Here is a 5,667-nt window from a genome sequence, read left to right on the forward strand (position 1 = left end):
GAGTGTAATAATTACGATATATTATATCCGTTTCAAAGTAAATTATGAGATAAGGTAACAATTATAATATACTAAATCATAAGTATGCAAACGTGGCAACTTCTGGACGGAGTTCATCGTTCTGACATTGAGATTCAGATTGGTGCATAAAATATTACAAGAGCAGCATGAACATTCTGCTGAACCTCTCATTTTTTGTTTCATGGAAGAAAGAAAATAAAAGAGGGTGAAAACAACAGGCGCTTAAAGTAAATGACGACAGACATTTCTAAACCTAATACTGTAAATCTGAGACTGCGATTGAACTACTATAATGAATTCTGTGTGTAACCTCGATAAAGTCTGTCTTTAAACCCTCAAGAGCATTTCCCAGTAAAATAAACAGTTGGGTTTTGCTCGAGGCTCTCTGCTCTGGAATGGAAACTCAGAGGATTGTTTTATCCAGCCACCAACATCTTTCCTCCTCTTTTATCTTGCGTCACGGCCCGTTTCGGGCGTCATTTACTGGTAAAATGGCCTGTGTGTTCAGGTTTAAAATATCTCTGGGAGTATCAGAGGTCGGATTGCAGCTCATTTTAGTCAAGCTCACCGAGTTATTTATCTTCCTGGAGCAGATTGCATCTGGGCGCACAAAATGTGTTATTAAAATTCAATCCTATGGGGATGTTCCTCTAGTTTTGAAATGATTAAAACTCCTGCAAAGCATTTCATCTTTCTCCAGTAGAAAAACACTGACACTTTGTAATGTGTTCTAATGCAGTGAGATCAGGTTTGGAGAAATGTAGCATTGCATCACTTGCTCAGCATTAGATGCTCTACAGTGAATGGGTGCCGTCAGAATGAGAGTCCAAATAAAAGAGTCCAGCTGATAAAAACATCACAATAATCCACAGCACTCCAGTCCATCAGTTAACATCTGGAGAAGACAAAAGATGAAACAAATCCAGCATTAAGATGTTTTTAACTCTATAATCCATAATAACACTTCCTCCAGTAAAAAAGTGTTCTGGTCTGAATCAGGAGAGAAATCTGCACAGATCAAGCAGCGTTTAAACAGCTCTAAACAAATATGTGAGAGACAACAGGAGATGCACTTTTTCACGGGAGGAAGCGTTATTATGGATTATGGACTCTATGTATTTGAGTTAAAAACATCTTAAACGTACAGTATGGGATTTTTGGCCACCAGGGGTCACTCAATCAAAATAATAACATAAGACGTACTTTGATGACGTCGGGAAAGAGCGTAGGCTCATGGGAGTTGTTGTTCATTGGAAAACACGCTCTGTCGCTCCCCACATTCCTCACTCATTTTAACTGAGGCCGACGACACACTGGATGCGTGGCGCAAGCGTCTCAGCTGCGTGGCGTGTCAGTTTTTAATTCGGCTCCCATGTTAATAGGTTAGAGCTTGCAGACTGCCCGCGTGAGCCGCGCGGAAAACGCGTGCATGCTAGAAATAGAAACGACGCCTATTTTTCACGCGACACGCAAGAGTGTTGGAAGCGTTTCCAGGCAAAATATAATAGGAAAATATGTTTATATGTCATTTTGTACACAAATACATATTAATTCATGACATTTTGATGTTTGAAAGTCAATAGGTTGACATAAATTCAGATATAAATGTAATTTAAAAAAAATAAAAATAAATAATCAACGATTTTCAAATATTGCAGCTGTCAAACATAGTCTATTTTGCCATCAATACTGTTGACGGTGTCCTTTATCAGTAGGCTTTATATTTATGTTCAACATGAAGTATAGATATTGTTGTCATGAAGACAAGAGCCCGGTCTGTCAGCGGTCTCCCTCTATGTCACCTACAGCAGCAGCAGCGCCAGCGCCAGCGCCGCGTCAGGCACGGTTCTGGTGTGTAAAGACCATAGACTGAAAACGTGAGGCAGCCGCCAGGCTTCTGGCACGCAGCAGAGACGCCACGCAGCCAGTGTGTCACCGGCCTTAGTATTTTGACAATCACGTATTTTCGAACGGAGAGATATATGAATTATCAGACTCCTATCAAATCAATATTCCATCTAGCTAGTAGTAATATATGTTAAAAAAAACACGGTTGCCTTTCGTTAATAATTATAATTACGTTTATACTATGATATCGAACAAGATAGTGAACTGCATTTGAAGCTACTTTATCCAGCTAGATATAGAACACATGAAGATTTACATTATACTCTACATGAGAGCTAGTCCGTCTGCGTTTTACACAAGACATCATCGTTTCACAAAATACACGGATAGATATAGTTAGCTGAATGGATGCATACCTGTTTATTAGAATGCAAGCATCTCTCTGTAGTTTCAGCTTTTCACGAAGCTCTCTCTATCTTGGAAATGCAACTCCAATATTTACCCGTGTCTCGTTTCTTCTTCATCCCAAAACCTTCTCAGGTCATTTATTTCACCCGTACGTTTGCGCTTCACAGAACGTGCAGGCAAAGCATAATCATGATCCATAACTAAGTTATTGATTGAGGTATAAATACGAATATAAATATAAAATATAATAGTCTCAATCAAGGCTAGCTACTACTTTTTCTTTGTCTCATCTTTGCTTCTGTTCACCTTTGTATTTGGCGGTTCCGCAGGAAGTTAGATAAACTAGAGGGGTCAAAGTTTATATGACGTCATAGATGGGTGACAAAACGGAAATAAAGAAACGTGCCGTGTCTTCTAATTAAACTATAATTTTCTCCGGATTTGAAAGTTCGTGGAAACTGTCGGGATAGTGTAAGTACACAACTAAAAAATATATATAACATAGATATAGTGATATCTGCTATTTTCAAAGCAGAAAAATTACATATTGTGCCTTTAATGTTGGATTTGTTTCAGCTTTTGTCTTCTCCAGATGTTAACTGATGGACTGTGGATTATTTGGATGTTTTTATCAGCTGTTTGTACTCTCATTCTGACGGCACCCATTCACTGCAGAGCATCCATTGATGAGACACTGATGCAGTGCTACATTTACAGTCGTGGGAGAATGTTGAGAACACAAGGGTTTAAAGAAACACAGGCTAAGAGACTAACGAGGAACAGGTGAAAACAACCAGGAGTTAACAAGAGGAAACAGGAACAGACTACAAATCACTTTAACACTTCCTGTTTAAAAAGCAAATCTATTTATATGCAAGCTATTATGATCTTTTAAGTTATTTACATACATAAAATGTATTCGTTGTTGAATACACTGAATTTGTTTTTAATTTGCAATGCAGCTCGTGTGAATTACTTCATATTAATAATAGAATTCACATTCTTTCAAACATAACTGCCCACAACAATATAGATTTTTATTGATAGTCCAGAAAGATTCTCATATCACAAACCATTAAAGCTGTTACATTACATTGCATTTTTTTTATTATTGACCAAAAACCACTCAAGTAAGAAACAAAGTTGCATTTATAACTAGCAGCATTTTCTATATTCTTTTAAAACTCAATATGTAAAACCTACAAGAAGACATTTTTATGCAAATATTTGATATTGTACTGATAGATATAAATAATGTTTAGATCAACTGTGAACGTGGAACAAAAACGATACAGTCGCAGAAAGATAAAATGACTTATTTCCATAAAAATATATATTTCTAAGTGTTCAGCTAAAATAACATGCACGTGTTAAACATGACTTTTCTTTCCTTCTCAGACTACGAATGCTTGGAAGTTTCCCGGTGGAGAAAACATCGGTAAGATTCGGATTCAGATCCAGAACTGATGTTAAACCGAATCAAAACTAATGTAAACACAACTGAATGTTCTTCTGCAATAAAGTAAAAGCAGTGAAAGAAACTTAACCTGCTCCAAACGTGCATTTATAAGAACATCATCTAAAAATTGAGACCCTTAAAACATTCAGTTACAAAAGTATCCTTCTTTAATACAAATAAAACAATATTTATTAGACTTGTATATGAACTAGATTTCCACCGACTTACTAATGACAAATATCGATTACATCCTAATATGTCAAAATGCTCTTTCTGAAAAATAAATGTTCTGTATAAAAGTTACAAGTAAGTTGCATTGTGTTCACAAGTGTACAATAAAATATTACATTTAAGTTTCATCCTACTCTATGTTTCTCTAAATCTCAGTTAAGATACAGTAAAGATAGTCAAATTGATTGTGTGAAAGTATTTAAAGGAATTGTTCGCCAAAAAAGTAATTTCAGCCCAGCTTAGATCAGGATGAGTTTGTGTCTTAATCAGATTTGGAGAAATGTAGCATTGCATCAATGTCTCAGAAATAGTTGGGATAGTCTTGTTTTCTGAAAAATGTATCAAATAAAAGTGAGTTTATGCTTAAAACAAGAACAAATATCGCCAATTGTGTCAGAAAAATAAACTTATTTCAAAAGGAAAACAATATATATACTAGTTACTTAAAGTCATTTTGGATCTCTAGGAAATGTGTCCTGATTTTAAAAATATTAATAAAATTGATATTTCTACTAGAAAATAATGAGGCAAAATAAAGTTGCAGTGCACTCTTAAAATAAAGATTCCAATTGGAACTGAAAACGGATTGGATCTCATGAAGACTTAGAAATATCTGGGTCTTATTTTACACCAAAACCTAAACATTTTGAATAATGAAAATGAAACCTATTTTTTGTTATTCACTCTGCCGTGTAAAAAATACATTTTATAATAAAAACAAACATTATTATTACAGTATTATTTATATTATAAAGTACTTTTGTGAAATATATATCAAGAAAGCATCTCAGTAATGACACCAAGAAGAAAACTTGGCTCTTAAAATAGACTTAATTTTCTATATTTTACGCATAATTACTTCATGAGATTCACACCTGAATTTTTTTTTCTTTTTTTTAAAGTGCTATAATGAATGGAGTATTTTTAAAAGCTGATTAAATTGCAACATGGTTAATACATTTTCTTTGCTCCACTGAAGAGCCTTTATTTTTAAGAGATGGACCAGTTTTAGTTTCTGAACTTTATAATACGTTACCTCGCCTAATCTACAAAGAGGTTTTAGCGTTTTTATTCTGATTTCTCAGTAACCTTTAAAAAAATGATACAATGTTACTGTTAATCTGTAAATTTAAAACTCGCAGCAACAATGTAACTAAACTAAATAAAAACTATTTTTTCAAGCCAAGATGATATATATGAAAAAGAGAATAAAGTTTCATGGAAAAAAACTAAAAAAACATTCATGATGTACTTTGAATCCCTTCATCATCTTTGTGTTCACAAAACCCTCTCTTTCTCTAAAATACAGTATAGAAATATTTGCATATACGAGACTTTTGCATAAAGGAGCAGCTTTAAAGTAAACTCACATTTTGTAGCCAAACTAAAAACATTCCTGCGAGAAATGCAGTCACGAATTCAAGAGCGTATAGGAGCAGATAAGTGAACTCTCCGAACCAACCCTTCTTACTTCGCTCAAGGGAATCAATTTTGGAAAGTTGGATCTGAGATCGTATCACGCCTGACAGAATTGACGAAAGTCTCTACATTGCTGATATCTCGGGTGACCGAACACGAACAAATAAACCCTGTAATGCTCTCCAAGTACATCTGTGTGGAAAGCGTTCCTTGATAGAAATGCTGAAGGGAAGTGGTTTTTCCAGACGTTCTGAAGAATCTGCACTTCTCCGTCTGAGTCA

Source organism: Carassius carassius, chromosome 33, assembly GCF_963082965.1.
Source record: "Carassius carassius chromosome 33, fCarCar2.1, whole genome shotgun sequence".
NCBI classification, from domain to species: domain Eukaryota; kingdom Metazoa; phylum Chordata; class Actinopteri; order Cypriniformes; family Cyprinidae; genus Carassius; species Carassius carassius.